The 26194-nt window shown below is 37.4% G+C and overlaps 1 protein-coding gene across 2 annotated transcripts in view; it reads left to right on the top strand.

The window, feature by feature from the left end:
- Positions 1-26194, top strand: part of mgat4c (mgat4 family member C) — a 92335-nt gene that overhangs the window by 49055 nt on the left and 17086 nt on the right. Inside the window, exon 3 of one of the 2 annotated variants that reach the window (XM_043263930.1) lies at positions 19027-19074. The exons of the other annotated variant lie outside the window; for it this stretch is intronic. The gene's annotated coding sequence lies outside the window, so the exon portion shown is untranslated. The remainder of the gene's footprint in view (positions 1-19026; positions 19075-26194) is intronic. 2 annotated transcript variants of the gene reach the window in all.

Raw genomic sequence — 26194 nt, 5'->3', positions numbered from 1 at the left:
TTAGATATGTCAGATTTTAATTTAATTTAATTTAATTTAATTTTATTTTATTTTATTTTTTTATTTTATTTTATTTTATTTTATTTTATTTTATTTTATTTTATTTTATTTTATTTTAATGACCCTGTGCATTTAAAATTGCTTACATTTATGCATTAATCCAACATAATTTACAATAGAGGTCAGGAATTAATGACAAAATCAGTAATATTTCTAACATACAATGCCATGTTTAATAGAAAGCTGGTTTAGTAAACAACCTACAGCAGCATGGAAATGCAAAAAAAGTGTCTTACTTTTAGGTTAGCGGCTGGTAGTTTAAGTGCTTGCGGAGAGACCTGTCTTCAGATGCTTTTTGAAAATTGTGACTGTCTCAGCAGATAGAGTTTGGCAGTTCATTCTATCAGAGAGGATCAGTGAGGGTGAAGATTTTGTAAAGTTACTTGGTGCCTCATTGTGAAGGCCCAGCAAGATACCACTCATTCAGTGACCGCAACTGAGGTAAGGGTGCGCAGTTCCAGTGGCAGCTTTAAAAACTACTGTCAAAGCTTTAAATTTGATTCTGGCAGCGACTGTGGAGTAAATCAGGGGAGGTGTGACGTTGGTCCTCTTTGACTGATTGAAGACTAGACATGCTGCTGTGTTCTGGATCATCTGCAGAGGCTTAGTCACGCTCACAGGAAGACCGGCCAATAGAGATCAGCATATATCAGATGTTTTTATATAAATTTTAAGTTGACCATTTGAAATGTCCAAAAATGTCACATGTTGTAATGCACTGATATTTTTTGGCATATGTACAATATCATATGACAAAATGCAGCATAATTGACCATGTAGCCAACTAGTGGGATGTTTGAACAGGTTTTGCTGTAGAGTTGGACTTTACTTTTAAATTAGCTTCATGACATTACTATACATACTCAGTGAATGAATGAAATATAATAGGAGTACAGAATTTCTTTGAAAAATGATGAGAATCGTTTGTTTAAAGTACTCTTATACGGTGTATCATGGCTTCATTTGTCTTTAGTACAAATGGCTTTAAATAATAAAAGTGAACATTGAATGGTCTTTAATTATGAGAAAAATCTTTGTTGTGTCGATCATTTTAGAAGAGGATTCTGCTCTCGCTAGGCCATAGCACACAGTTTGTTTCTCACATAAACCACTGAGTTTGTCTCTACACTGACCTCTGGCATCTACTGGATGTTGACCTCCAGAGTGTGGGGATTGACCGGGCGGGCTGCCCAAAACCATCCGGCTGCTGGCTGGCCCTTGACCAAGGAGACTCGATCCAACGGATTATCCACCCAAGCTCCAGCGCTGGCCAGCCCTTCAGACGCACTGACTGGAAAAAAAACAGCCTTTCTTGCTATGGGCCAGTCTTAGGGGATTGATTGTTTAAATGAAGTGCTCCTGGGGGTGAGCCTTTGGAAATAGGGCTCATGGACTGATGGAAGACATAAATTTAGCCAACTGCTTAAGAACAGTTATTAACAACTGAACGCTCTGGAATACGTCAATCAAACTGTGGTTTTACAGTAACCAGTGATACCTGGAAATCCTATCATCACTTTTTCACCTTCGTTTAGTGTTTAACCTTTGTAGCTTTCTATATTCTGTGGAAAACTAAGGAGATATTTTTATATGTCAGTTTTGTTTTGGACCTCTCTGACTTAATAATAATAAAGCTTCAAGATGTCTTTTATGTTCTGCAGAAGGAAGAAAGTCAAGCAGTTTTAGAACCAAATGAGGGTGAATAAGTGATTACAGTATATTTTTAGGTAAATGTCCCTTTAAACATGCTATTTTGTAGGAAGAAATAAATACCAGTAATAGTTATGTCTAGATAGGTTTGCTGGTCAGGGGTGATGAGTTTATTCAGATTTGGAGGGGAAATTGTATTTTAATTAGTTTCGCACAAAATATTAATATTTAATTTAGATTAAATGTACTTAGTTTTGCAGAAAGGTAAAAAAAAAAAAAAATGAAAGTATTAGCTTGAGACTCCTTAGGGATTTCTAATGAGCTACCCAGACCACACTAAAACACGAAAGCCTATCAATCTATAAATTATATCAATTACAGCCTCAAAATTTGCATTTCAAAATCTGTTTTCAATAGCACATTTAAAATCTTCCTCAGATGTGCAAAGCAGCTGATGCTAATAGATTCTGAAGTATATCTAATTAAGATAATGAGAGCTTTGATGTCCCATGTCAGAAAGTACAACTCCACAGCTGAGCAACTACATACACAAAAAGCGGCCCATCTATCTCCCCATGAAAACAAGTCCTTGTGCAGCTCATTTCCCCTTACCATCAACTAAGTTTCTTCAGGGAAATTGGGAAAGGTTTGTTTGAGAGAAAGAGGTCATGACTACAGCTCCTCTCCATATTCATTTGACCTCCCTTTTTTTTTTTTTTTTTTAGATCCGACTGGAAGAGCGCTGCTACTGTACAATGAATATGCAATAGCCCTCTCTCACACGCTGCACTGTCCTTCATGGATGATAAACAGACTGCAAAAATTCATTTACATTTGTATTGACAAGAGATTTCTCCAATTTAATCACCTTATTTTCTCATTTGTAGCTTTCCTCAAAGTCTGCCTACTTTCCACTGATTTTCTTTTCTTCCAAGCTGCCCCATTTCCATTTAAATTGAATAGGACACACGTCTTAATGTGACAGATATTTTTTTAAATGGCCATGATGGCTTGAACAAATCTCAGCATCTTTGGGAGTTCAGAAGAAATGCTGGCGCCACACTTTTTCTATTTGCTTTGTAATCCGGGCGGGTTAATGTGTTTTCAATGATCTGAATTGGAATTTCCTGTCTATGTAATGACATATTTTCCTGAAAGTGTCCTGGAACTCAAGTGTGACAGTTTCGACTCTAATGTGCATCATTACTGTTAAAGTGTGTAATTTCAAAAATATTAGCATAGCCAAATGACTGTTTTCAAGCAAGTTTCCCCTGAACCTTCTTTCACTGGTCAAGCCAAACAGATAGCCCCGCCCCAAACTCATGCCATTGGTTGAGACAGTTGCTATGTCACCTTGGTTTTTATGCTTTTTATGGTAAATTAATCTACAAATGTTTTATTTATTTTTTTTTTTACAGTGATCTGCAACTGAAATGGCAGATAGTATTGTAATATTAGAAAAGTGTATAAAATACTATATTTAGAAAAAGATTAGAAGCATTCTTTCACAGTACTCTCAGTAGAAAGCCTCACCTTGATGTTTAATGCACTTTTCATGTTTCCCCACTACTATATTAATACATAGACTGACATATGCATGTTAGATTTATCAACCAAGCCATTACATAACTAATTTATTTTTTATACAATAAAGTTAATTATTACAATTTACAACTCCAGTGTCAAATTATCCTTTAGAAATCTTTTTTATATACAAATATTAGAATGTTAAATAAATTTTATCTCTTTGGAAATATAGTGAAATGAAGAAAAGGCAGCTATAACACTCTGTTCAAGATTTTCCGCTTGTGCATACACAAATAGTCACCGTTCACTAGACTGGACCTCCAAGTAGGACCAAGACCATACGCATGTGTTTTTGAGGGTGACGAAGCTTTTATCGTTCCTAAATGTGCCAAAATTAGTCGGAGGGAGAAAAAGGAAGCTGCCTAGCTTTTGAAGAATTAATAAGGCTGTCTCATTTAAATGTGCATAGCGTCTGAGACAGCCTCTGAAAGTCCCAGTTTTACATTTTCTTGACAGTGCCTTTGATGAGCGCTGATAACGTACAGCAGCTCCCAGGGAGCCCACATCTTATAATAAAGAGTTTGGCGGCGGAGACGAACTCAGCTGATCCAAGCTATGCATTATTATGTGTCTTCCTAGCAGAAAAGCAGCTCCCATTTATGCCTCCCACTATTTTTACACTGTTATTATGGCTTAACATTATCCGATTGTTCATATGCCAGCCTATAAGCACATACTGTTTTGTTCTGCAGGAATGGTTTATGTGAGTGACGGTATTTAATGCCTGTTTGGTATCTGGCTTATACATTTAAGATTCACTATATTAGCACCATCTTCTGTGCAACCATTTTAGAAAAACATCCTAAGCGCCTTTCCTAAGAGCGAGTGTTGAGAGATGAGCAAAACCACATCTTTTAAGAGTATCAGGTCAAAAAAGATGAGTTTAAAGGGCTTTTCTGCCTTTTCGTCATTGGCTTATCCTGCATCCTCTCCACTCAAATTGCAAACCAGCTCATGTATCAGATGGCTGCACATGGACTAGGTAGGCCTGTGACCCATTTTTGAAACACAGCCTTAGGCAACGCTATGCATAGATAACATGTATGTTCTCACCTAGGCTACTAAAAGCGTGACATTGATGAGGAGAGAGTGTGAGAATGTAGTAAAATCCCGAAGGCTAGTCATTCACATCCAGGGGTCAGGAACTGTCTGATTCTGATCTGTTTGTCCCTCTAAGTTTGAATATACAAAATTGCATAAAGTATTTAATGATATTTATTCTTTAATACGGCTGTAAATTTCCCAGTTGCTTATAAGAATATTTCAGACATAACTTTTAACACCATTTGGATAAATATTTAAACATTATCAAACACTGTTTCATTTTGTCTGCATTGTACCCCAATAAATGTTTTTCCTATTCATTTCCTATGGGACACATTTCTTCTGAAGATGTGAAAGCTGACCATTTGATCAAGATCATTAAACCTTTTTCGGGTCCACTTCAGACATTCTTCTAACTATCAGTAACTATCAGTAAATACATGTCAACTATTTCTCTCAGAGTAGATTGTTAGGGTAGGTTTAGGGTTAGGAGAATAAGTTGGCATATACTTGCAATGTTTTTCATAGTCATTATATTGTGGACCCATTAAAATTAAGTATTAGAACATATTAAGCAGACAGTCTACTAATAATCTAATGGCTGCTAGGTGATATGTAGTTGCAAGGTTAACTTAAAGTGGACTCAAAATAAAGTGTTACCACTTTTTCTAATCATGTCTGCAATTATTTTATTATTTTATTTATTTTTTTGCAAGTAGACCACCAAAGGGTAAAGTGAGTCATGGTGCTCTTGGTTGTGAATTTTAGATGGTCATGCATCAGTGAGCAGCTGCCTTTGAGATGAATGAAAAATGTTAACTGATAGCTTTCTCTATGTATTTTTGACCTCCATGGTCACAGTGTCTTTTAAGGAGGCTGCAGCGGAGGCGATAGGGCAAGGAACTGCTCGCAGCTCAGTCAGCAGAATGCAATCAAGTGTATAACAAAAAGCACCATGTTAAATGTGCAAGCTGCCCATAGTGATCTATGTTAAATTAGCCTGGACATGAAGAAACGCCTTCCTTTTTTACAGAATCTAAACTATCAGACTGAAGGATTAGACTGTTTGGATTATTGGGATAGGATATTTGTCCTCAACACTGGCTGGGGTAAGTGGAGGTAAATGATAAACCTAACTATATCAGTGTTGTACAGGGGTAAACATATTCAGAGAAATAGGTTTTCACCACTATTGGGGGTTGAAATGAATTTTCATTCAACGTTCTTATGCTTCCCAGGCAAAGAGCTAAAAATAAATGTGAGACTTTGTGGAGAGGGGGAGTTGGAAATGAATTTCAAATGCAGCAGTAGTGGGAAAGAGCGTATGTGTGTGTGGATCTCACATTTCTCTTTCAGACTGTGCTGTAGTCTACAAGCTTTGGATCCATCCTACAGACAGCTAGCATTTCATACAGTCTGCAATTTCGCTCTCGCTAAAGATGCTTCTATCATTCGCCAACCTGTCTGTTCCCCTTCATTTCTTATCTATACCGTTGCCGGGTTATATTTCACTGATGTTGTTTTCCTGAAGTCCTTGACAAACATTGGTTTATTTCCCAACAGATGCTGCAGTTCATACCCCTTCCACCTCGCCAAAGAATCATCTTTGCTTGAACCTCTCTCCCAGGGCTTTTGAATGATAAAAAACTGGCATTTAAAGCAAAAAATCTCTTGGACTTCAGATATCGTACTGTACAGATGGCCGTTACTCCAATTAGCATGCTAAATGTTCGCACGAACCGGCAACTTCTCTCCACACTAAGAGTGCCCAGTGTGGCATTCAATCTCCCCATGCAATCATCACAACTGCTCTTTGATGTAGCTAAAGGGATCAACAGTGTGACGCAAGGCCTCTTTTTGAACCAGCACTTCCCTGGAGTGCTAATGAAACAGCAGGTCTGCTCCACCCCGTCGAACCTTCCATGGGGTCTCTTTTTGTACAATTCTGGGGCTGTGGTGGAATATAAACCGAAGTGACACTTATAGGCAGGGCCGAATGGAGAGATGGAGAAACGGGCTCTCACAGGGAGAGGAAACCTTTGAATAGGTAGATTGACAGGCAGTGAGCACTACGGAGATGGAAAGTGCGTGTACTTCTTTTGTGGCGGCGAGGGTCAGGAGTAGAGCATTGCAGCGTCGGCAGAATGGCAGCGGTTAGAAGTGACACACTGTCAAGCGTTTCGCTACACCTCTGTGGCGAGAGCAAACACAGCTGGCACCTCGCACAGGATGCTAATTCCTGCAAGCGCGGGGCCTTTGTTCCCAATGTTTGTTTTTATTTGGATGGCATGTTTGATTCGAACACCAAATGGCAGGGTGGAATTGCAACCACTTTTACTACTGCATTCACAAACAGGCATTGCAGAAAACACATATGGCTTCCTACATTCATTTCATGTAGTTTGTCTTTCCTGTTGTGCAGTACCTTTTGAGCTCTGTAACTTTAAAAAAGACTTTAACTGCTTGTTTTAAAGCAGAAGGGAGTTTTAATATATATGGCTATATGAGACTAATTCTGATGAAAGTGGCCACTTTTTAAACACCTCTTTAACCTTTTTTAAATATCAGATTAATCTAAACTTATGTTATATGTAGGCTTTAACAAGACAAAATAGAAGAAGTCTATGTAAAATACAGCCTGATGTACAATGTTAACATGAAGAAATTTTCAATATTGTTTTTTACATATGTTTTAGTGAATTATGTATTGTACATTGTTGTGTTGTTGTGCATTTTGAAACACACTGGTAAATTTCTGCCAGAATATTATCCATTTTCTACATTGAGAATAGAATTTCAATATGAGACTATTTTAATAAAAAACATCAGGATTTCTAGAACATAAAGAACTGCATGTCAGGAATCACTCTATAGATTCTAGTTTTGCCTGAGGGAATGACCACAAATTTAACTTGCATGTAATAAAAACATCATGCAGTTATTCATTTATCTAGGAAGCTTTATTTGTCCGGGACCCCAGCCAAAGCCATTAGGAATCATGAAAGCATTGTTTCTTTTTTTTTTTTTTTGTATTTCCACTCATTTAACATTTGGTTATTGATGCCCACAGAGCGGTGTAATACAAACCCATCGCTTTATGCCACATAATCAGTTCTCCTCTGAGATTAATTACTGTGGATGTCCTGATTAATTAAGCATGGAAAGGAAGAATGGTTGTTTGGAAGCAACAATTCAAGGTCAATTATTTGAAATAATTGTGCTGAGAATGACCCAGTGATCGTTAAAGAAACTGGGAGGTAAAAAATGAGAGATATTGTTGGTACAACAACGATCCATGTGGATTTCTGTTCCTATAGCTCAACGGGTAAATTATTGTCGTGCCAAAGCCACAGTTACTAGTTAAATTCCCTTAAAGGATACATGCTAAATAGGTTTGGAAATGCATGTATATATGTTTTACAATATTTCTTAGGGGGGGTCTTTTTTTACATATCAGTACTCAGACAGTGCAGTACTCAGAATTGAATTGCTATTTAGAAATTTTTCCTAATTTTTTTTATTTAAATTGAGGATTAATTAATTTAAATTTAAATTAAGCAACTGAACAATTTTTTTATCTGAATAATGGTCAAGAAAATTTTGGTCGAAACTTATTGAATTTGGTAGAAAGACTTTGTTTCCCTGAATACCTTACTGAATTCCTTTGAATTGCAGTTCAGTAAATCCCTTTCCTGTCATTCCAATTCAACTTCCTGTCAACCCGGCCACTGTAATTCAAATTCACACTCATGAACCGAAAATGGCGCTAGTTCAATTCTGAATTTTGCCCAAGCGTGGCTCATGCAATTTCCTCATCCCATTTTTGATGTGTTACACCCTAATGGCAGACGCAAATGCATTCATAAAATCCGACACAGAAGGACAAGTCTGCCACAGTGAAGAATGAGTCATTTAGATTTACAAAGCATAGCTAAATACGATCTCTGTTTGCAGTGAGCATGTGTACTCATGCGCTTCTGTGTATTGTCCCTGTGTGACAGACACTGTGTGAGAGGGCATGGACCTGTCAATGCTCAACACTGTTATCAGTCCAGCTGCCACCAAATAATATTTTCATTCAAATGACAAAATCCATTACCCAAACCCGGGGCTCTGGCGGGAACATTTAATGGCACAATTAAACTCCAACTGCCTAGTATCTATTGAGCAATTAACCTTTGATAAACCAATTAATGTTTAGCGTTTGATGACAGAAGTTGGGCCTGGAGGAGTCATATTGGAGTTTAATGGAACGACTCCCAGTCCGAGATTAGTTTAGCGCAGCTATAAAATTGTCAGAATTCCTTGTTTTCTGCTATATTGATTCTTTTGTGCTGAGCCATCACTCAGCTTTGCAGATGAAAAAGCGGGAAATTACCAGAAAGCATGCAGGAGAACAGAGGAGCTGTCAGTTATTATAAAGCCGAGTTCGATGAATTATTGATAGCGGTGTGAACATGTCTCCAGACAGTGCTTGATTATTTCCTACATGATGTGCAAATGCTATTTTCCTTTGATGTTTGTTGCTTCATTGTCTCTGGCAACATCCTCTCAAAGATGCTACCTCTCAGGTCACTATGGAGACCGTCACCACACAAATATAGGCAGACCTGCTGAAATACTGGCTCTCCAGCTGCCATCCTTTAATGTGGTTGTTGTGGCTATAAAATAAGTATAAACATGTCAAGAGGATTTACCACCTGTCTGGAGGGCTGGTTAATGTGCGTTTTCTGAGATCCCAGGGGATCTCAACAGAGGAAAAAGGTTTGATATCTGTTCTTGCTATCATGCCACGGTTGAGCCTTGGCACGTTGTCATCTCAGGCACACCGCGGGTCATTGTCGGCCTGTCATTTATCATCAGTAACGTGACTCAGACAAACTGGACAGTGCCTGATCCCATTCGCCATTAGCAAAGCTCCTTGCGTGAATTTATCTTCTCTTAGTCTCCAGCAATATCATTTTCCCCGGCTTGACAGCCCTCAAGCCTCCCGAATGCAATAATAAAGAATTGATTATATTCTTTATGGAGCGCAGAGGGCCCAAATGTGTTTTGTGTTCCTTCTCCTATCAGCTGTAATGAAAAAGGGAAAAAAAACAGAGGTGAGTTGATGAATGTTTGGATTGCGAATAGTTTGCGAAAGCTTTACATTACCATCGGTCTTCTCGCTGAAATATCCTCGGTGACAGACACCAAGACACTAGGCTTTTGGACGGCGAATTTCGTCGCTTATCGATAAAAATGAAATGGGAAAAACATACGGCAGTCTATGTTTTGCGCTGTAGCATATAATGAATTGAGAGTCTGGCTGAAAATGTGTTACTGTGGAAGGCCTCTCACGTATTGATGTAGGTTTTAATTTCCTGCTCTCCCCACGTTTGCCATTAGCATCTGAGACGATACAAGCGTTTAATGAAAAACACCCCCCTCCCTCCTCCAGACTAAACTGTCACGGCAAAATAATGAAGCACACAAAGCACCAGGAAACTAATAAACCTCATATTTCTTTTGACATCAACATGAAATCATATGAAAATAATACTTGCGGAAAAAGTCTCTCGCCGTAACACCACCACCGTGTTGTATTTCAGAGCAAGATGTGGAAAACAAAACCAACGATAAGGTGAGGCAATCACGGGCCTGTGTTATCCTTGAAATGAGCTTAATTTTCCCCCCGGTGTGGGACATTTTATCAGACCTAATGAACAAGAGCTGTCATATGCGTCAGCCACCTCAGTGCTTTAAGATGACATATCATCACTTAAATCATTAGGGGTGAGATCTGAGGAGGTGGTGTGAATTATGATATTTTGCCAGTTCGTCATAATCATCACGCTGTAGCACATTTGTCATCAAAGCCCATCCCATGAAAATCCATGAACCATTTTTATAATTTATGCCTGTTCATTTTTAATAATCCATCAGTCCTTGAGAACAAATTGAGAAACCTGATTTGGATTTAGTGAGGTGCTATAAATTCAAACGGACTGGGGGATGATATATGTTTTGAGATCTTGTTAATTTGAAGGTAGTCCTTCATGCATAGCAGACGTTGTGTAGAATCAATAATCGGTGTATGTCAAGTTGTTGAGTGATGTGCATTTGAATGAATTCGATTATGGAATGATTCAGAGAGACGACAATGCAGCTTCACGTTGTCAGAGCAAATAAAATGAACGATCTTTCAATGGGCGTCATCATGACGCATTCTGTCAAACGATTAGCTCACATTTACGTAAATACAACTAACGGTGCCAATTTGCATATTCAGTGTGAGAAAGACACAAGAGGGGGAATTAAATCAGCTACTGTAAAAAAATAAATAAATAAAATAACATGAGTATAAGATGGATGTTGCTGTCAGTGCTATCTGATATTTACACAATTAGATTATGTTTTTGTGACAAAATGCAAATTCCTGGTGTGCCAACATGCAATGGCTAAGAGCTCCCACTCAACATCTTTGCAATCTGGCAGACTGTCCTGCTTAGGGAACGCTTTTCTGAGCTGTTTAAATCTACCATGTCCTGTTTGGCCAGAAACTCATTATGGGCCACCATCTGCAAGTGATGAACAAAATCCAGATTCTCATCTCCTGGCACCCTCCGTTAGTCCTCTGGGATGGGGGAAGAGTTTAGGCAGAAAAAGCTGTGTCTTTTCAATGTGGCTCAGATCTTTTATACAAAAGATATGGCATGTTTGCATTATGCATTCTAAAACCGGTAGTGGCTGACACCATAAATTACAAATTCTGCCCATGTAAGGTTTTTAAGAAGCTCTCGTGGAACAAGCTGGAAGCTGTGAAGTCAACACTGTTATGCATGCATCGTCATCTGCTTCATACAGTACAGTAACTTACTGAAGACTCAAATCCAAAGATAATTTCTAAAACATGTATTTTCATTGGTCACTTTTGGCAACTGTGTGATATAACTGTATGCTTTTTGTCCCCTTGGATGGGTGCGCTTAGCTGGTGGAACTCGTGGGATTGGACCGCAGAGAGGGACTGGAGGGGAGGATTCCCCTCGGCAGATAAGCAGGATTTGTGTCTGGGAAACTGGAGATTGCAGGCCTGTCTCTCTGAGAATTACAACAGCCACTCAATGCAGCCCTTACTCAAACCTTTGTACGGATCTGAGGGACACTTGGCGGGGACACATCCTAGAGCTGTTATCACAGACATTGGCTTGGGTCAGCCGTGTTTTTCTTGTAGAAAGGACACAAGAGTCTATTTAGAATTTATCTCTTAAATCAATCATTGAAATGGTTTAATTTGTAGAATTCATCATTAAAAAATATTATTTATTCAGAAATTCTGATAATAAAAGATTTATCAACAACACAAAGCAGTCCTTGCTGTGAAAAGCTAAGATTCCTTCAAAAAATCGCCCACAGTATAAAGAGTGTTTTGATGCTTACATAGTCTTCATGCTTTATAATCATCATTTGATTATTATTTTTTCCACGGTTTAGAGAGCTCTAAAGACATTGCATTATTTGCACTAAATTATAGCAATGCCATATTCACAACTATGCTAGACAGACATTATACAGAAAGTAAGTCACTATTTATGTGTATGTGTATGTGTATGTATGTACTAAAAGCATTCTTTTTGATGTTCTTTTTTTTCGCGTATTTCTTAATTTATTCTAAATAATTATCATCATGCTCCTTTTTGTATTTTGACCTTTGTCAACAGGCATTTTCTGTTTGGAAACATACATGAATTGGCCACCGGTGCAATAGAGGGCCGGCAGTCTCATGATATCCTCCGAATGGAGTTTGCCGAGGGCCTTTTTTACATTGAGCAGAGTTGTCTTGAGGCAGAGAGGATGTGACAGGGTGCATTAACTTGATCTGTCTCTGTTCTGAAGGATTAAATGGCTATCCTTATACATTAGCCTTGAGCTAAATGGCCATCAACCCTCTCACATATTGTTCAGTCCTCACTGTCAGCGTCACAAGCGCGCATGAACTCTACGCCCGGTGACCGTTCATGGTTTGTTTCTCGACGGATTAAAAAAGAAACAGCTTTCCACACTGTAAATCGATCGCGCCATGCGAGCGGTAAGACCCTCTCAGAAGCTGAGGGGGGCAACAGGATCGATCCCTCTCCCTTCGCTCGACAAAAACAGGGAGACACAAATCTAAATTGAAGTCTCGGGTGATTTACAAAAGGGGGAAAGAAAATGAATCACTGCAGATGTCAGGGGGAACACAGAGATATAATTCAATTACCTAAGTGTGGAATGACATTTGATTTAATCTGAACTATTAATGCCAGTGAGGTCAAGCCAAAAGAAAGGGCACTTGTCTAGTTAGTCGCAATTAGAGTGTAAATCTCAAATGTCTGTAAGGCGGGGGGAAAATGTCATTTGCAGAATAACTGGCTAATAACGTGGTTCCCCTCACCTTTGAGTAACCAGGCGGCGCGGAGTGAATCTAAATCATGCAAGACTAACAGTACAGTCATTCGAGAAATTTGTCCGCCTTTTGTCATGGTTGGATAAGAATTAGTGGGAGCACTCGATGAGTCGGTACAGAGCGCCGAGCACCCACTAATCCTTGTGAACAAACACAGGGAATTAGGAATCTTGGCAAGGGCTTAGAGAGATGCTATATGCGCATTGTCATGTCGTTCCCTTTTCACCTAATCATCCGTGTCACTTCAGGCATTTTAAAGTGGCAGATCACTTATAACATCTCAGTTTAGATTAAGATTTATGTTCTGGATGATGCGCCACTGCTAAATTACACCGCCATAGCATCCTGCAAAATTCCAGAGGATGTTCAGACAAGTATACATTAAATATGCTGTTCGATAGCTTATCGATCATGCAGCCGCATGTTCTACAAAGCAGAACCCGTATTAGACGGCTTTTATCTGCAGGCATAAGGCTCCATCTGACACGGTTTTACTGCCACCTCAAAGGGGCCTCCATGCATGTTATTGTCTTCTATTTTAAGTGACTGCCCACTGGGTGGTGCAAAGAGTGAAATGAGAAGAAGTTTGGAGTCGTCAGTCTCCTGCAGCGCTGACAGTGTGAGTGTGACTGATATTGTGTATTATCTGTCTGTCCAGAAAAACTTTTCTCCCTCCTGCTTGCACACAAACACAGAATAACACGGATCTGTCAGAAGTTATGGCAGTTCTCTCCACCGGAGTGAAACACCAAAGTAATTGTGACAACTTCTTTCATGTTAGTTAGTTATAATTGGCTGTAAATGAACAGATCAGGGCCGTGTTTGCCTTATTTTTCTTAGCATTTATACATTTCATGAATTATGCATGATTAGATTCTGGTTTTCTGATCTTCAGGCTTGTTATTGCCATCTTCTCTACTGGTTTGTAAATGACTTTACTAGATCGTCAGATATGTACATCATTCTGCTAATTTCTAGAAGAAGTTAGTTAAATCTAACTAAACCTAAAAGAAATAAAAACTAATTGTGGGGATATTCCAGTTAAAATGTTGTAAAATAAAGTAAATCAATTTGTTTTGTTTTGTTTTCTTCTTTATTTAAATGCAGAAAGTTTCTTAGTTGAGTTAAAACTGGAATGCATTACATGAGTTTTAAAATCTGAGCAGATTTTACAACATTAGGCATCATACACTTGCCAACTTTGTAAATAAATACAAAAAAACTGGGCATCATACACTGAATGACTGAGGATCACAGACTTTTAAAGTCATTGGTAACATTACAAATGACTTCGGAAACATGTGTCACGTTGCTAGGTGCCGTGCAACAAATTAAAACAATATGTTCTTAAATTAGTTCAAAATATCAAACATGTTTGATATCATCTGATTGGAAAAACTCCCAATTAAAAATTAAACAAACATTGCCAATCAGAAATTAAGTGATTTTCTGTGAAATCTGTCAACTTGGAGAGTAACTGCAGACTGGCTCTGACAATAATCTGGCAAAAGTGCTCAGTATATTCCAGCCTTTAGGGTATAAAATAGGATTAAGTTAGTCTTTATAACAAGCTATATATTAAAAAAAAAACAAGAAATCTATTCATTAAGAACTAATGTGCATGTGTGTGTATGTCTGTGTGTGCATTCCAATTAGTATAGCAGTAATATCATTAAAAATATTTTACAAAAACCTGCTGAAAGACAAAAAGCCCATTAAACATTTGGGAACAAGCTAACAAGTACTAATAAATTGTTTAACAAAGGAAGTTTCCTGTTCTTCTTGTTAGGCTGCAATGTTCCAGTTAGGAAGGCAAAGGAGGTCGCTTTCTTTATTAAACAATTTATTATTATTAGTGCTTCTATTATTTATTTACTATTTATATTACTGGGGTTTTTATCTTTGTATTTTTATCATGTTGGAATCCATTCTCCAACTTCAAAAATGTTGTGGCAGTAATATTTTGCTGGGAATGGACTTTAACACCAGTTTGATAAATAAGGGAACCTCCTTAAGGGTAAATAAAACCTAAATGTTATGAACATTAAATTAGAAAGATTATTGGTCAAGCTGCATGCCTGATTAAAACATAATAAGTCATTAGTTTAGCACTTAGCTAAACTAAGTGTTTGTTTTAAAATGTAGTATCATTTCTTTGTGCGCCGTATGTATTTTTGTTTTTTTTAGGGTTATGTAATTATACTTTTTATATCTCCTCAGGCTGACGTCATTTGTAAACTTAAATGTAGATGACAACAATCCATGATATATAGAAGATAGAGAGGCCTATAGAAAATCCCCACAAAAATGGATGTGAATAACAATAGTTCCACTGCACTGCAAATCTCCAGTATCTTTTCTTTGATGTTCCTCTCTGTAAATCCCATCATTAGGCATTGATTCATGCCATGAATCATAGTGACAATACGAAGCCACATCCACCCTCTCTTAAGGCTGGGAGGCGTTATGACAGTGCATACAAAGGGAGAGATGGAGGTCATTCTCACTCATCCTGAACACAGCACAATACTCGCTGATGCGTTCACAATCTATTCCAGAAATAAAGCAACAAGACAAACTGAAAGCCACTGTTATGTGCCCCCCGTGAGGGCAAGTAGCAAAGCTGTCAGTCAGTGAGGCGGTTAGAGATTCAGCCTTATGGTTTCTACAGGGCTAAAAGGGGGCTTTATTGACAACACTGGGTAAGAGGGGCACCAGAAATTGTGAAACGTGAAAAGCAATAGCACAATAACATCTGGCACTTAGACCATTACACAATTCATGTTTTTTTTTATTTTAATCAATTACAGGAGCACAGACCCATAACAGGCACCTGTACTAATAATACAGCCGCGTGCTTAATTTTTGTTATTTAATGACAAACTATATTCAGAATCGCACAATTCAAAAGTACACAAAACATCTATGAGGTCTATGAGAGAAAAAAAATAAAGTCTGCCCTAATCATCCATAAACATGAATAAACATGATCTGATTTGCATTAATGAAGTGTGAAGCATGAGTGTACTGAAGAAATCGAAAAAATAAACAACACATTGTTTAAAATTAATATTCAAGTAGTCATTTAGCCAAATTAAATACGGGATAATAGATTACAATACTTCACTGCATTACTTAATACCATTTTATTTTTTTATTCACCATTTATTATTTATGCAGAAACAGATGGGACTTGTTTCGAATGTCAGATTAAAGGAATAGTTTACCCCAAAATTAAAATTAATCATTGTGTCATTATTTACTCACCCTTATACATGACAGACATAGCCACTTTTGGCATTTTATGGAAAAAGCAGATTCTATTTAAAAGTAACTGAAAATGGATTTTGAAACAACATGAGATTAAATAAATAATGCCGTAATTTTCTCTTTTTTGGATAAACTATTCCTTTAATAGCACCAATCATAAGTCAATGCCTTCTATCAAAATCATTTTCCTCTCTATAAATGGAGGTTAAAGACTTCACTCCCAGTGCATTCATGTTCATCAGCATGAGCGTTAAGCACTACATTGTATGGGTCATAAAGGAAATAGGCTGGACTGGGCTTCACTAATGACTGGAGTTGTTTAGTCCATCTGTTCTGAATTCCTCTGGGTGGCTGTTGATTGTAGGGTGAACAAGACCGTTGAAGAAAATGTGATGAAATAATGCCATGAGTGAAGGCCTGATTGACTGTAATCATTCCCAGGATGAGCCCTCCACCTCCTGTTGTCGTCGCCTCATGACCTCCTGTAGTTCTGTATCCCCATGACCCCTCTGAGAAAGAAAAAGACATTAAAAACCCACTTTTGGACTGTAGTTGAATGTTTAATCTGCACAAATTCAGTAATATAGCTCTGTGACAGACCTCTATTTGAGCTTTCTGCACAGTGATCTGACTGAACACACGGGAACCCTCATCTCCGCACACGGCTTTCAGCTCATCCTTACTGAGGGAAAATATTTGAGCCCCGTTCAGAATACCAAGACATTCCACCACCCTGGAACGTGGAGAGAATATTACGTTATATTCTTCTTCTTCTTTTAAAGGAGTCATTTCATGAGTTATACAATTGTATTTAATCGTCGGAGATTTAATGCATAATATACGATCAAAATATGCTCTGGCAAATTCAAGCATATAGCTTTTTTGATACAGATTCCAGACGCTAAAAGAGCTAAAATAATGGTGGGGATATTTAAATGACGTCACTGTTATTATTTTTTATTTTTCAGCACAAACACACATCCATTCAAACACACATCCACCCAAATGTTCCCCTAACTAATCAAAGTTTGATTAGTTTGAGTTCCCAGCATACTTTGTAGCATGGATGGTAGCATGCTTTTTTGCTGAATTTAACTTTTGTTGTTATTTTGTCATTTTTATTGCTATTTGTTGTGTTGCGGTGTAAAAGTGTGAAAATTCACTTATTACAAACAGTTTCTTAGACAACCAACACCTTACTGAAGTAGCCTGAAACTTCATTAATTATCAAGGTAATCAAATAATGCTTATCGTAGACCTGCATGGTGGGAGGGGCTAAACAAGCAGCCATTGATCTTCTTCTGTGGAGGCCGTGTTTAGGTGGAGTTCAAGCTATAGTTTTTGGCAGATTTGGCAATATAAGCTGTTTTTTAGACTAATGAGATAGTTTGGAGTTCTGAAAAATATAGAATGATTTGACTGAATGATCCAAAGATCAAGGCAATTTCTCAGTTTATGAGCCCTTCAAAACTACATATATCTTTGCTTACTAGAATGGTTGTTCCCACACAAACATTGATAGCTTAATGAGTGAAATTAAGGTTACACTTTATTTAGCTATTCCATTTTATACATTCTACTAAAAGATATTATTAACTACATGTCAACTGCATGTCAAATAATTCTCATTAATTTGCAACTACATGTCTACTAACTCTCAGAGTAGACTGTTAGGGAAGGTATAGGGTCAGTAGATTTTGTTGACAGTTGACATATACTTACAAAGTTTGTAGACCCTGTCACCCAAATGTTGTGGACCCATCAAAATAAAGTGATAACAGATATCAAGCAGGCAGTCTACTAATACTCTAATGATGGCAAAGGTACTTACTGTTTGTAGAATGTGTACTTGAAATAAAGTGTTACAGATTAAATTAAATTTATTAAAATTTATTTCTTAAATGAATCTATTCTGTTGCTTAATTAAAATTTGTTAAACAGGAAATCTGCTGTTGTCTTGATGAATGGATTGGCTCAATTAGCTCAAATGTAAATTGACAAACCATAGAAGTGTTACTGAGTACAATTATTATAGTCAAGATGCTTTGGATTTAACTTTTGTCAACACCTTTAGGGTCTCTTAGCTACTAATATTATATATCATTTATTAGTAGTAATTAAGCACATATTAATGCCTTATTCTTCATGACCTTATTCTACATCCCAATACCTAAACTCGTGAAACTACCTTACTAACTGTTAATTATTAAGCAACAAATAAAATTATTGAAGAAAAAGTTGTATTTAATAGTGTTTCCTATTTAAGTGATACCTTTATTTTTTACAGTATGCGTAAATTAGCTCATTAGAGACAAGCACCGTATTCATTGAATTATTTGTCAACTGTAGTTTAGGTTAAAACCAGTGGTAAAAATTTTTTTTATTAAAAATAGATATTTGCAAGATAATGTGACCCTTACAAAATTATCATACTGTATATTATTATGTATGTTTACAGTACATCTTAATCATAGTCCCCCTGGAGCAACCTGGGGGTAAGTACCTTCCTCAAGGGTACATGGTTCATTGCCTGTGGGGATTGAACTTGTAACCTCAGCTAATAGCCAATAAGTTTAACCACTAGGTTACACCACCCATATATATCAGTAAAAGTGTCTCAGCTCACGTGTCACTCACGGTTTAGAGAAACCCTTTGCGTTGAGCCAAGCATGGACCTCAAAGGGCTGGGAATCAAATGTGATGGGCACGGATGTAGTTGAGCGCTCCACCCGAAAGTTTCGAGCTGGGGGCTGTGCCTTATTGTCGGTTATTCTCTTCAGCAGTTCATCATTTACCTCCTTCTGTTGGTCGCGGTCTAGAGAAATAGACAGAATAAGCGAGAGATAGAGAAACAAGCACTGGGACAGAGACGCAGTGAATAAGATTGCCCAAGACAGGAGCAATGAGCTCTGGTGGGAATCTGCAATCTATGTACATAAGAGCACTCTCACACCAAATTCATTTCCCACTTCTCTGCATTTTTTCGGCAGACTCTCCCCGCTCTCCATCTCACAGCAAATACAGCGAGCAGATAAGAGGTACGTACTATCTTTATCCCTGGAGGATTTATTCATCTCCAAAACCTCAGCGTGATTTACAGGGGCAGCGGAGGTACCTTTGTAAGGATTCACAGCCTGTAGAGATAGAACAAAAGCCAGGAAAAAACAGAGGGGCAGAAACCCTGCCATATAGAGTGGGAGAATATATGTGTGCACCTTCAATGAATAGGGTACAAAAAAGAAGTATTAAAAAATGAAGTATTTTCTCCTTTTCTACAAGTGGTTAGTGAAAGAAAGTGCTTAACCTTCAGAAAATGTGTGATATATATTATATTAACCTATTTCTATTCATTTTCCATGAGGTGTGCAATTCTACCCTGTAAGCAATACTAGAACCCCCCCCCACGACCCCCAAAAAAATCATATTATAGCTTGCTAAATTCAACATGGCATTTAACCTGACCAACTCCTATTTGCCAGTTGTTTGTGTTAAAGATGGTGATAGAATAAATTTAAAGTAAATTTTGACCGATCCTATAGTATAGTATCCCAAATACTGTCAATGAAACTTTGTTTTATAAATTTGATGTAATTTTCTATTATTAAACATGTATTGCTTAATTTATAAGTAATAAGACACTGAAGTGTACCATATTCATGAATGTGCTTTGTAGAATGCATCTGTGTGATAAACAGTGTTACTGTGAGGTTTTTTGGACTGCTAACCTGGCTGTTGAAAAGAGCAGCACGGTTGTACTGCTGCTCTCCTGGTTTGATCTCTTCTAACACATTACACGGCACATAGCCCGACTGACCGCTGCGGTTCCTCAGCAGCCGCCACTGTTTATTGTTTTCCAAGACCTACAAGCACATAAGATTCATGTCTACTATTAATACAGTAAACCGCATGAGTGTGCATGGATCAGTATTTTTTTCTGGGACAAATCTATTCTTGGGACTTTTCCTTGTTCATTCAACATGTTGTCTAATTTTAACTAAAAGGTTTTGGTGCAGTGGTTGTGTCATATTGTGTCCCAGTGATGCATCCCACCATTGGGATCCTAGAATGAAATCCCAGTGATACCAGGCTCAGGCCGGGCATGTCTAGAAACACGATTATCCATGTTTCCAGATGGATTAGCCAATCGGGGGTAATCCCTCTTGATCACTTCAGTAGTTCTCATGTAAATAGAATGCCTCGGGGTTGGAGGCTGTTTTGAGAGAAATGGCAGACATCTGAAAGTGACAGGTTGAAAGGATGCCTTCCTACATGCTTGACTTCAGCTTTTTAAATTGTTGTGGGTATTGTGAATTCATAAGGGCTTACACTCTTAGACATAAAGGCTCTTTAACAGCATTTATGGTTCCATGTAGAACAATGTCTGTGGAACCCTTCCATTCTACAAAAAATTTCTCTGTAGTGGAAAAAATGTCCTTGACACTTAGGGAAAATGTTTTTTTTTAGAAAATGTTCACTAAAATACTCTTGGTGGAACAAAAATTGTACTGTTGTGACATTGTTCTCTTTATTTTCACCCTAAATAGTTCACCCAAAAATTACGTTTTGCTTAAAATGCTCTGACCCTCAGGCCATGAGATGTAGATGAGCCTATAAGTAATTGAAATGACTCCAGACTATTAATTAACATATTTTAAAGTGAAAAGTTCTACATTAGGGTAATTTAACTGTCACTTCTGGCCAAAATAGTTATTGTAATTAGTTATTATGGAATCCATAATTCATAATAACGTTTCTTCCAGTAACAGGCCCATGCCCTGTTAGACTGTAAACAGTGCTTGATAGTTTATATTATCTCTCTCCTGATCTAGACAACATTAGCATATTATGGATATAGGATGCGTATTATAGCCGTAAAACAAAAATTTGAAATGAATGATGGATTGATTTTCTTACAAACATGCAGTTTTTTTTTGCTTCACAAGACATTAATCGATGTACTTGAGTTGTGTCAGGTACTTGATAAACTGTGATGTTTTTAGCAGCTCGAATTTGATGCCACTCATTCACTGCAGATGATCCATTGGTGAGCAAGTGATGCAATGACAAATTTATGCAAATCTGTTTTTAGTGAAGAAAAACTCATCTATATCTTGATGAGAACGAGTAAATGTTCAGCAGATCTTCATAGCTGGGTGAACTACCCCTTTAAGAGCACACTAGTGTTATTGTAATGTGCGTTATCAAACAGAGTATCATCAAGGCATCATAAAGCAGACATAACTAGATTTATGTATTTTTGTCATCTAGACAAGTTGTCTATCTAGCTTCCTTCAGGTTTCCCACAAACTTTTGACCGACAGGATTTTTTTATCATTCATGTTCAAACGTCGGCCTACAGAGTCTTCTAGACCTTGAGCACTGCATGAGAGCTGTAGTCGAGTTTTCTCTTCTTCTGCCTCCCACACAGACCTGTTCTGCCCTGTTCCCCATCCTCCTCCACCTCCTCACTGAGGGTCATCCGTACCTCCAGCTCCTCACCCGGCTGCACAGAGAGCTCATTGGCATTACGTGCCACGAAGTGATAGCGTATCCTAACATGCTGGAGGCCGCTGTTAGACCTGTGTGATAGAAATAGCAACACAGCACAGCACTTTAAAGTACATTTATAGGTGAGGCTACAGCTGACTAAAGTTACATAGACAACGCGTGACATTGTTTTTGAAGTTAAATGTAATATTTTTAGCCTTGTGATCTCAGAACCTTATGCATATTGTCATACGCTTGCAGTATAATATGTGCTTTAAAAGCACTAATAAAAGGCTGATATATTAATAACAGGCATGTTAATAAGAAACCAGAATCGGTCCCTAAACTAGTGTTTTCTGCATTTGGATAAAAAGTAGAGATTTTATGCTAGAATGGAGCCAGGTTGGTGTTAGTTATAAAAACCTAAATAGCTACTTGATATAATAGCTATTGATTATAGTTATCCTATAGTCATTTTAGGGGAAGAGTTATTTCATTTTGAATTTATTCAGAAAAACCGTGCACCAATGAATTGTTTAAAATAAGTCAAGGCCAATGCAACAAAACAATTAAACAGGGTCACTTTTGATTTCATGTTGACTTTCGTGAAAATCCAGCAGACCAAACAACTTTGTCTAGAGGCCAGTCTATGAACAAACAACTCATTATAACTAACAAGACGGGATAACAAGCTACTTTAAAAATCCTTGTTTTTCCTTTAAATCGGTTAGAAATAAACCGAACTTTCTGTTTTAATGATATGTTGACAAATCTGAATTCCTGCAGCTTTTTTTTAAAGTCGCAAACTTTAAAGCAACATCTATATGGACAGAACATACATCATAATAAACAGGGTGTTTTGCCTTGTGTGTTGTCCCTTGCCTTGTAAATCTACTTTATGACACAAACAAACTATAAAACACTAAATTACTCACGATAAACACAGGCATGCAGAACTGGTTTATTATAATGGACAACTTACGACTCAAGCATCCTTTTTCAGAAGAGCCTGCGGTAGCTTTCCTGCAAGCGCGCCGTGAGCCCCTGCACCATCCACCAAGGTGGAAAGTAACTTTGACGTGCTGTAGCCTGCACATGCGGTGTAGCTCATGCATATTTCAGCGGTCCTGCACAGAGCATGGAGAACTTTAAACTGAACGTACTGGTCCCCATGCATCATTAATGTGCTGGCCTACCTCCCTCCTCCTCACCCAACGTTGAAGATAACCGCAGTGGCCCAGTGTCCAGCCTGTGCCAAGACCTTCTTTCTTGAAGCCCATAAATAAATAAACATGCTGAACGCTGGAAACTGGCACTCCACTACACAACAGGCAGATTTGTTTTCGTCTGCAATCGCAGTTTGTTTTACACGCTCCAGATAACTGACCATATATTTTAACAGTCTCATAATTGTAGCCATTCAGCATGTCACTCTTAATAAATTGCCGCAGTAAAAATGTAATTATCAGCGTTATATATTTATATACTTATAAAACAACAGTGTAATAAATTATTATCTCTAAATAAATTATTAAAGGGTGAAAAATAATTATTCATGACTCCCTGCATATTTAAAAATGGCTTTTAAAGTTTTGTCCGTTTTAGTGAGCACCATCAGATGGTTAATGTGACGATTAACTTGTGTATTGTTTGATTTTTACAATTGTTGCATTAAAACAAAAACACATTTGAACTAAACAGAAAAAGATATTTAGCATTTTTCATCACGATAAAAACATATTAACACTCATACTGTTTGTATTGTATGGTTAAATGGAAGTATTTTAAATTTAAATATTGGCACAGTATAAATGCCTTGTTGTAACCCAGATTATTGCTGACATATGCTGTCAAAGTCTGAAAGAAAAATGCGAATTTTTATCTTGGATGGCTTAAAGGTAATTCTGAATTGAAAATTTGTGAAAATGTTTGTAACCAATACATTATTAAAAACAACATTTGTCTTTTACTTCAATCCTATTCTTCTGACTATTATATTCATATTATTATATCATTCGTAGTATAACGGTGACACTTTATTTTAGGGTCTCTTAAATAGAATGTTCGTCATTTATTAGTAGTAATTAGGCACATATTAATGCCTTATTCTACATGACCTAATTCTGCATTCCTAATCCTACCCAAATACCTAAATTTAACAACTACTTTACCAAGCATTAATAATAAATTTAATGAGGCAAAAGTCATAGTTAAATAAATGTTTAACACGTTTTCATTTTGTGTAAAAACATTTTTTTTAACCGTACTGAATCCGGAATATTCTTTTACAACCTACTTCATCCAGCAGCTTTTGGCAATGCATGTTGACTGACAGCCTATCACCAAGACCATATCAGTACATCGAGCATTCTGCAGCACAGAGCAGTTCACATCACAGCCCGAAGAAACAGTAACCTTTCCACAATCCTCAGTTGTCGACCCAGTCTGTGACCTGTAATAGTATAATAACGCTGGAAGATGTTATCGTCCCAAAGACGGTCGTGGGAGGACCCTGTTTTCACCTACAATTGGATAACACAAACATAATGACACCATGCTTCTAAAACATGAACCGGTGTTTCTATTGGTGATGTGTTTGGTTTATTCCACAGTCTCAGTGTAATCCTTTGCCAAAAGCGTCTACTCCCACAGTGCCATGTTCATATTGGTGTAAAGCATAGCCTGAATGCCAAACATGTGAATCCAATTTCACATTTAAAATGCATTTATATTTTTATTTACATTTGTTTTTGTTTTTCTGAATGTGCATCTCTTCTGTTTGATAGTGTTGTACATTCAAACTGTGTTGTTATAGCAATTCGCCGCATTTCGTGTGGGTTTTAGCATCTTGCAATACTTTTCTAGAGGGTTTATGTCATATAAAAGAGTGATTGGTTATATTCTGGTGCACAAAATCTATTTACTTTTGCTCTTATGTCATCAAACAAATGAACAATGGTGTTTACCACCTTTGCTAAACTGTCTTTCTTGTACAACATACGCAGTTATTAAAATGGCATCTAATTAGAGGCATTGAGCAGGCGTTTTACATAAGATTAATTGCATTTTTGAGAGCACTTTTTCTTCATTATTATTCTGCCGTGCAAATGGATTCACTGCAACTGTAATGCATATTCATTTTCAGGAAGCTTGGAAATTGTGGGAAATTAGCCAAAGGTGGATCTGGGCTGCTGTGAGGGTACAAGCAGAATGTGTAATACAGGAGCGCTGCTTTTGCTCCCTGAAGTCTGGGCCTCCTTAACTTCAGCATCCTGAACTATGCTGGGCTTTGCCTCAAGACAGAGCCTGTGTAGGTTGTTATTCTGGGATACTTAAAGGGAACACATTTTGAAAAAAGAATCTTTTCTTGCTCTTATGCAATAAACGGAGGTTACATCTCTGTCTTTTTCAGAGTATTTCTGAAATGTATCCTGTTTGCCATCCTCAGGCCATCTAAAAGATGTGTTTGTTTATTTATTAGAACAGATTTAGAAAAATCCAATCGTTTCTGCTCAAATATAAGACCATAATCCATAACAAAGCCTCCTTCGGTGTAAAAGTCCATTCTTAGTTGTTGTGTCTTATCAAAATCCACTGCCAATTTTGTTTTTCACTTTGTAAATTGTACTTGATCTCTGCATATTTCTCACCCCTTACAGACATAATATTGCTAGAAGTAATAGACTTGTATTTTAGCCGGAGGCTGTTAAATAAATGTTTTTATGATGGATTTGTTTTCTTACAAACAATTTTTGTTGATTGATAATTGATTTACTGGAGTTATTACGTCAATTTTTGTGATTCTTTGATAAGCTTTTTTGACTCTCATTCTGACGGCCCCCATTCACAGCCGTGTATCCATTGGTGAGCAAGTGGTGTAACGCCACTTAATTTATTCAAAACTGTTCTGATGAAGGATCAAATTTGTAATTTGGATGGCTTGAGGATGAATACTTTTTAGAAAATTTGTAAATTAACTATTCCTTTAATTCTAATAAACATGGTCGAAAGTGGTTACATAGAAATAAACTATCTTGGCAAAAAAATTGACTACTGTGAGAATATGGCAGCTTGAAAGATATAAACATTTATCTTTATACATAGACAGTGAAATGAGAGCAGATAGGGAGAATCAAAAAAGAAAAGAATGTGTTTTGTGTGCATGAGAGTGTCTAAACACAACGAGGGGTTTATCTCCAATTTCTAAATCCTTTCTGTTATCATCAATAATTAAAGAACCTTGGCTTTTACAGCTATCTGATTCAATATTCTGTTGTGCTTGCAATAGAACAGGCCATTGTTCTTCTTTCCCACCATTAGTGTGGAAGAGCAGTTCTGAAAGGCTGGAAGACTATGCACAAAATTGATTCTTAAAGCAACCAGGGAACATGTGCTGCGTGTGCTAAACATCAGAAAGATGCCAAGCGTGAGCTCTTCCTGTGGTTTGAAACTCCGCTGAAAGTTTACCTTTGTTAAGTAAGAAAAAAAGTTCGGCGTTTTATTTTACCTCAGGCTTGCTGGGAAACTTCAAAGCCGACAGAGAGACTGGAAGCCAAAAGAAGAGGCAGCTGCAGCAGCAAGTTTATTCTGAAATGTTTATTTATTCCTCTCTTTTTTCCCCAAAAAACTTGCAATGTGTTACGATTCACAAGAGAATCACTGACAATACAT

Source organism: Puntigrus tetrazona, chromosome 18 (assembly GCF_018831695.1).
Source record: "Puntigrus tetrazona isolate hp1 chromosome 18, ASM1883169v1, whole genome shotgun sequence".
Lineage (NCBI taxonomy): Eukaryota > Metazoa > Chordata > Actinopteri > Cypriniformes > Cyprinidae > Puntigrus > Puntigrus tetrazona.
The sequence above is the reverse complement of the archived record's forward strand: the minus strand, read 5'-3'. Positions and strand labels throughout refer to the sequence as shown.